At 46.1% G+C, this 8,371-nt stretch overlaps 1 protein-coding gene across 5 annotated transcripts in view; it reads left to right on the top strand.

Moving 5' to 3' along the window:
- St6galnac3 (ST6 N-acetylgalactosaminide alpha-2,6-sialyltransferase 3) overlaps positions 1-8,371 on the top strand; it is a 594,849-nt gene that overhangs the window by 559,579 nt on the left and 26,899 nt on the right. The window lies entirely within an intron of this gene.

Below are 8,371 nucleotides of genomic sequence, written 5' to 3'. Positions count from 1 at the left end.
CGACCCCGCCCCGCCCCTGTCCCCATGAGTGAGATTAATGTCTTTGGAAAGAAGAAAGAGCTTTCTTCTTTTCCTTCTCAGCGTGGAAGGGCATTACAAGATGCCAGCAGTGTGCACAGAGATCACTCACATAGACTCCAGCCTGAGACACGGACACCGGGCACATAGACTCCAGCCTGAGACACGGACACCGGGCACATAGACTCCAGCCTGAGACACAGACACCGGGCACATAGACTCCAACGTGAGACACGGACACCAGGCACATAGACCCCCAACCAGACATCTGTGAGAAATAAATGGCTGTTGTTCATAAGACATGTTGTTACAGAAAGCTACACATCATTCTGAGAGAAAACAGTCTAGAAACAAAATTGCCTTCTCCTGTCTTCAGTGACGTCATACCAACCGTCCTCCCATATGTATCCCAGGCACCTGTGGGGACACACAACTTGACCAGAACTGTTAGCACAGGATTGTCGCTCACTTCCCGTTGCTCCTTCCCTCCAGTCTTGGATCCGAGAACATGCCTGCACATGCCCCAGCAAGCATGTGAGGTGGTCCTGACCCCGTGGGTGCTTCACGGTGCTGAGTGCATTGTGCTGGGCCATGAAGGTGTCTGGATACTGCATTGTAGAACACATCAAGGTTATTATAACATAAATGCACCAAAGCAATGTTTTTGCCAGCCTTTAACTTATGAATATGGATTGGCTTTAATAATTAGATTAGAACACTACTTCAGAAGCCATTTACCTAATGTATTTTTCCAAATGCCATTTTGCTAAACACTTTCCTGAAAACGGACGTCTACAAAATGCACACGGTGCACATTGACTGAGACACACCCTACAGAGATGTCTCTGCCAGGTAAACAGAATGTTCACATTCAGCCTTGGATTCCTTTCCCTTCTCACTTCCAGGAGTTCTTAGGACATTAGGAGATCACTAGGAAGGATTAACTGACATGAGCAGGGAAGTCAAAGGAAGTGTGGGTTGTTTTGAGATCAATAGAGAAATTGGCACATTGGCTCTTGGCTCCAAAGATATTAAAGAGTAAAAGTATTTAAACCATTGGCTCAGGAAGCAGTAGGAAGTTCTTTCAGAGTTAAAAGGGAACATTAAAAAGAGAAGAAATTAAATCGGAAGGTAAAGAAAGCATATTTACTTGTGTGGCGTTTCTACTCTGGGCTCGTGTGAAGTCCAGACAAGGTTCTGTTAATCCTTAAGGCACTTTAACATGGGAGAGGGGTTGCCATCCACAAAGACACTGCCTGAGACGGGTTCCTAGTCTTTCCTGTCAAGACTGTAGCAGTGGATTGATGACCCAGTGGGACTCAAGCCTTCCCTGAGGAAGAACAGTTGAAGCCTGTCTTTCAAGGCTGGGGAGAAGACAGACACGGATACTAGTGAGCTTGTGACAGCATACTGCGAAGAGGTGAGAAGTTGGGGGCTGAGGGGCGTCAGAAAAGAGAAAACTAAGAAGAGGACTAGCTGCCTACAGACTACGAGCTAAGGGTTCCTCACAGCACAGGCAAAGACCGTCAGGGCCGCTTGGATAGAGATGGAGAGTGAACATGTCTGTGGGGAAGCAGAAATGCAAATGAGTTTGAATGAGGAAAGGGGACGCAGGCATGCATGTGTGGTGTAGAGCCATGTGTGAGTGCACACGGGGAAAAAAGCCATGACTGACTGAGAGTGGATGAGCAAACACATCCAAGCAGATGAATTTAAGGGACCATGAAGAAGGGAAGACACAGAAGTGAACCTGAGATCTCCCCAGAGTGAACTTGAGTGGCCACCATTTTGTGTCTGAAGTCGTTAAAGTAAAAGATTTTGAGTTGGAAGAAAAGCAAAAGACAGCAATGTCCTTAAAGTAAAAGATAGTGTGCGTGATTATATGTATGTATGCAAAGTGTACTGTATACCGTTGATTTGGACAGTGATTACATGCTAATTAAAAACATCATCTTTATAAAATCTTCAATTTGGTATGAGATTATAGATGTATTTCTGAAAATCAAACCGCTGTGTACTAACCATAAGGGAATATGTTGCTACTTATGCTTGCTTTTAGTCATTTTATTAATAACTTAATGTCTTGATTTTTATTTTGAATTTAATCAGTCTTATTAGTTGACTAAGTCTCACTTAAAATGTAAAGTCCCAAAGATAAGGTGTTTTTTTTCAAAAAGACAAAGTCACATGGAGAGAAGATATTTATAGTACATAGAAACGAGAATGGCATAAAGCACTCCTCCTTAAGGCTGTTAATAGGGAAAGGACTAACAATCCATTGGAAAAAAATAAGCTGAACTGGCATTCCAGAGAAGAGAGGGAATCACTAATAAACACGTAGAAGATTCTCAACCTCATTTGCATTGCCAATGCAAACTCAAATGAAAATTAAAGATCATTTTATACCCACCAGGCTGGCAAAAATTCTCAAATCTGAAAATATTACACATATCACTGAAGGTGGGGAGCTGCAGGGGTTTGCATATGCTGCCGATCCGAGTGCAAATTGGTCCCCATCTCTCAGAAACAATTATCTCACCTCTACCTAACACTTCCTCTCCTGGACATTCCTCTAGAGGAAGCTTGTGCAGGTGTGAATGTTCATAGCTGTTCTATGTACAAGAGTAAAAAGAGAACTGGAAACCTCTTGAATACCAAGTGATACAAGAACAGGCGGGTCCATTGTTATGTATTCCTGCATGGCTTCCCCTACTTAGGGGGACAAGAAGGAGAATGTACGATGACCATCCAACAGGGATGAATCTCACAAACAAGACGTTGAGTGAAGGAGACAGATCTGGGGAACGAGGAACAGGAAGGTAAAGATCAAAGACTCAAAAAGCCAGATAGAATATTAGTTGAGAACTCATTTGTGGATAGTGAGACCGAACTCTCAATTAAGGTCAGTCCTCCAGAGCACCTGGAGAGGAACATCCGCCTCTGGATGGACCTATGGACATGCCATCCTGCATCTGTGTGAAAGGGCTTGTGATGACAGGTGTGAAGCTGAGCACAAGTCAATGGGACGTGAGAAGCCAAGTTCCTAGTGATAAAACATCACAACCAAAAGTAATTAGGGGAGCAAAGGGTCTGTCGCTTCTTTTAACTCTCGGGTCTTCCCATTACTTAAGGAAAGTCAGGGCAGGAACCTGGAGGCGGGAGCTGATGCAGAGGCTATGGAGGGCTGCTGCTTACTGGCTTGCTTCTTATGGCTTGGTCAGTCTGCTTTCTTACACAACCCAGGACCACCTGCTCAGGGTTAGCACCTTCCGAGGTGGGCAGAGCCCTCCCATATCAATCATTAATCAAGAAAATGCCCCACAGGCTTGCCAATGGCTTTACCAAATCCTAGTGTCCTTCAGTCCAGTCCTCCGTGGTTGGTGGCGCCCAGTCCTCCGTGGTTGGTGGCGCCCAGTCCTCTGTGGTTGGTGGCGCCCAGTCCTCCGTGGTTGGTGGTGCCCAGTCCTCCGTGGTTGTTGGCGCCCAGTCCTCGGTGGTTGGTGGCACCCAGTCCTCTGTGGTTGGTGATGACGCAGTCCTCCGTGGTTGTTGGCGCCCAGTCCTCTGTGGTTGGTGATGACGCTGTCCTCCATGGTTGGCGGCGCCCAGTCCTCGGTGGTTGGCGGCACCCAGTCCTCTGTGGTTGGTGATGACGCAGTCCTCCGTGGTTGTTGGCGCCCAGTCCTCGGTGGTTGGTGGCGCCCAGTCCTCTGTGGTTGGTGATGACGCTGTCCTCCATGGTTGGCGGCGCATTGCCATGGGCTCCTTATTGTCCTCCGAAGGACCAGAGTCTCATTCTTGCTTCTTTCCCACGGGCGAACTCATTACTAACACACTGTCCAGTTTTGTGAATTTATCATCTTACCTAGATGAGGTCCTTTCTTATTTCTCCCCAAATCCTCTTCTCTCAACCTTTGCTCTGCTGGGAATAATCTATCTTTATAAAAACATGCAAGCTCCTATGCACACTTAGATAGCCAGACATATTTCGGTCTGCTAAACACCTTCTCCGACATGCGCAAGGAAGGACCACCACGTCTTTCTCCAAACCGCTGGCAACCTGTCGGCCCTGTGTACACTGAACAGCCTCTTCCTCCTCCTTATAATCCACTGGCTTTTGGAAGAATCTCATTAATTGTGTCAGTAAAGATATTTGGCATGTGAATTAATGCACTGATGTATTTCTGTCATCAGCTTGTGGCTTAGCTTACTGACTCTTTCTCACAGCCATCTTCCCAAGGCTGATTTCACCTGGGGATCCGTCTTAGGCAAACCATTTTTTTTTTTTTTTGTGAGCTATTCTGGTCTATTCTAAGAGGCACTTTTGTCTTCCAACTGCTAATTAGGAGTGACTACACAGGAGTTTTCATGTTCCCTTCTCAGTCAACCCATGTTCTAGCTGTGGAATCTCAGATGGCTTCTCTTTCCCTCTACCCTCGTAACTAAAGATTAATTTGCTGAACCAAGCCCCAGTTATGATCAGGCCTTGAGCTGTCACCCCGTCTTGTGTGCAGTTGAGAGAGGGGCTTACTCCAAGTGACAGGTTACTGAGAGGCATCTACTGGAAAAGCTTGTATCCCTGAACTTACAACATGTTTTCTGACACAAAATGTATGAATTTTTTTCCCGAAAACCTGCCAGACCTCTGATACAAGCAATTGAATCCAAACACTACCCAGAATTAACACAGCCCTGCTGCAAGGGCCCAGTCCCAAGCCAACTGCAATAGGAGCATCTCGTGCTTCTGCCTATTAACCCTGTTTGTACAGGAAGGAACACTTCGGAAATCCCTGGGGCTCTGAAGCTCTTGTCTCGGGAACCAGGGAAGAAGGGATTTCTATTCTCCTGGATCGAGGATGTGCTTGAATGTCTCTCACAACAGTTCCTGATCAGATCATTAGAAGGAAGAGAACTCAGGGATGGCCACATGGCAGTGCCACAGAAGACGAGGGGCATGGGAGGGTGACTCCTCCTCTCTCCTGGAAGTCTGCGAAGTTCTCAGAACTCAACTCTTTGTATGACTTAGTGCTCATTCTACTGTGGGTGCCTGATAGGTAAATTAATGGACACTTGTGATGGAACTTGGTCTCCAGTATTTCTGCTTCCCTGAAATGGGAATTCCAGCCCTCTAACATAGCAGGGTTCCCTATGGAGAATGTGTGCCATCTCAGTGACACACAGTACCAGGAACACTCTGAAAATCTCCAGGGTTCTGAAGCTCTTGAATTAGGAACCAGGGGAGATGAAAAATCAAATGCTTTGATAGACATAACCCCAGGTAGTTCACTTATTGCATCTTGTTGCGGCAGCTTTCCTTTCCCCTGGGCCAGCACACTCAGAGTCAAGGTGGAGAGCAGGGCACGCGTGTTCCCCACCTCCTCCTGGCCCCTCCCGTGTGCGGGGGAAGGCATAGGCCATGACTGTGCCTCTGCAGACTGCATGGCCAGCCATGTAACACTGCCCTCATTGTTCCTGGGAGCCAGCTTGCTTATGGGTGAGGACTCTCCTCAAAACACCGAGATGAGCCAAGCAGTCCACTCAAGGGATGAGAAGTCTCCATAAGCAATGGATGGGCTCTAATTAAAATGCAGCATTCGATTCTTATCAAGTACCATTTCATTTAAAAATACCAAGTCCCAGCCCAAGAGTCTGTAGTTTTATGGGAAGAAAAGACAATACATTAAAAAAATCTTGTGTATGTGTGTGTGTGTGTGTGTGTGTGTGTGTGTGTGTGTGTGTGAGAGAGAGAGAGAGAGAGAGAGAGAGAGAGAGTCAGAGACAGAGAGACAGACAGAGAGAGACAGAAAGACAGAGTCAGAGACACAGAGAGACACAGAGAGACACAGAGAGAGGGGGGAGAGGGAGAGAGAGACAGAGAGACAGAGTCAGAGAGAGAGAAACACAGAGAAAGGGGAGAGAGGGAGAGAGAGAGACAGAGACAGAGAGACAGAGTCAGAGACAGAGAGGGAGGGAGAGGGAGAGATTACATAAATATGTATATGTAAATGGAATCCAGACAGTAAACCTCAGGAGAGTTGCTTTCCCTATATAGAGTTTTTTGTTTTTCCATATGAAGTTGAGAATTGCTCTTTCCATGTCTGTAAAGAGTTGAGTTGCAATTTTGATGGGGATGGCATTGAATTTGTAGATAGCCTTTGGTAAGATGGCCGTTTTTACTATGTTAATCCATTTTTTATCAAACTTTCTTGTTCTAATAATTTTAATATTCTATACTATTTTAATGTTACTCATATGTATTTTATGTGTATGGGTGTCTTGTCTATATGTCTGTCTGTGGACATGTATACCTGGTGCCTGTGAAGGCCAGGTGAGGGCTTCAGATCCCCTGGCATTGGTGTTACAAAAGGTTCGTTAGTATATAAGAAGATACTGGGAACCCCATCAGTCAAGAAATTCACTCTCACGAAACTTGTTTCTCAGCACTGCCTTTTTTCCCTTCTTAGGTAGCACCCACCTACCAGCGTGCCACTGGCTTGGGGTTCTCCTTACAGGCTTATCACGTGTTCTGCCCACAGCCTTCCTTGTGTGAAGTCAGCCATGCATACCTGGGATGGAGCCACCCGTGCATGGAGGGAGAGGCTAATGCTGGTTGATGCGGTTGGCAGTTGAGGTTGTTGAGTCTGTGAGATACTGGAGTTGTTGTGTCATTGCTCTTGCTTTTATACACGTTGTCTCTTTCTAGAGTCCTGTATCCCTGCGGTGCTGAGTTGGGAAGGTGGGGTGGAAAGTTCTTCACATTGTTCTGGGCTCAGGAACAGCTTATGCACATGGCAATGGCCACAGCCACAGCATTTCATCCTCTCAATGTGAACTGTTTCTATAAAATAGCCAAGAGAGGGATGTGCCACAGCAGCGACTGGTTGTCAGAGAGCTTGTAATTAGAATCCCTGGCTAGCTTGGTTTTCTTATTGATGAGGCACCAAGCACCTCTGTTTTTTTCCTCACTGTGGCTAAACACAGATGCTTGCTGCTCCAGAGGGTTAATGGTGCACACGGCCCACTCTGCTCAGAGGCGGTAACTCCGGCTCTGGTCACTCGAGTTCACATAAGAACAGGGGAGCATCAAAGTCAGGCCAGGGAAGCGGAAATGATAGAATCCCAGGCTGCAGAATAGAGCTTCTCCTTGGGCACGTAGTCTCTGATGCTGTGAGGAACGTGACGTGACAAGTGAATCGTGGGCACTCACTTCCCAGGAGCAGAGCTGGAGAATACTGATCCTGGTTTTAAAACACGGCCTTTGAATCACTGCTGCAAGGCCATCAGACATTTCTGGTCTTTGCTGGCAGAGTCTGAGTGCTCAGACCACTCTTGAAATCATTCTTCCCTAGGTCTTAGAAGCCTTATTGAGGACAAAGTACGTCATGGGTCTTCCGAGGGCCTAGGCACAGAAGCACACAAAGGTGCCCTGTGCCTTCTTTCCTACCGAGGAGTCACTTCAAAGTGAAAGGCATGGCACCTGTCCCTGTTATGTGCTAGGTGTTCATTAAGAGTGCACTGTTGGTTAAATAAGTTCAGATGTGTGCTCACCCCATCTTTGTGCAACAGATGCATTTCTAAAATGAGAAATGAAGATGAGTTAAGAAAAAAATAAATAAACCCCTGTTTTCCAGGTGAGCATAACACACACAGACAACCATATATACGTGTGATATAGGCGATGAGTAAGTGAATTTTCTCCTTTTTCCTTGTGTATACAAGCCTTACTTGTATTTCTCCTATCCCATCACTCACAAGCTATAATAATGACCTTGACATTTTAAGTGTGAACACTAACATATTTATATTCAAAGGGATTACAAGAAACAAGTAAGCTGTTAAAGTGCTCTTTATTTCTGCTGAAATTAAGGATAGCATAGCTGTGTCTGAAACACAAACTGCATACAAAGCAGTTTCTGGACAGATACTAGATGTGTTTCTTTCAAGACAACAGGGAAAAGTGGTTGGCATTCATAGCCTCCAGTTATTCACTACAGTGTGATAGATGCCAAAATTAAGGAGCTGGTATAGTCTCATTGATGATGTAATGGAGAGTCTCTGGTGTGTCTAAAGGTATACAGGGATGTTTCGAGGACACAGTTAAACCATCATTGCACGTTCTGTCAGCCTCCTGTGTGGCCCCTATACGTAGTCACCTAAGTAACCAAGTTTTCAGCTCTCGTTCCTTCGGGCTCCTTGACCTAAGGTGTCTCCTCACTTCATGGAAGCTCTTTCATCTCATTCCATCCACCCATCTGACCACCTGTCCACCCATCCATCCATTCATCCATCCACCCACCCACCCATCCATCCATCCATCCATCCATCCATCCACCCACCCACCCACCCATCCATC

Source organism: Mastomys coucha, unplaced genomic scaffold (assembly GCF_008632895.1).
Source record: "Mastomys coucha isolate ucsf_1 unplaced genomic scaffold, UCSF_Mcou_1 pScaffold16, whole genome shotgun sequence".
Taxonomy (NCBI): domain Eukaryota; kingdom Metazoa; phylum Chordata; class Mammalia; order Rodentia; family Muridae; genus Mastomys; species Mastomys coucha.
This window is presented reverse-complemented; position numbering and strand designations above follow the sequence as displayed.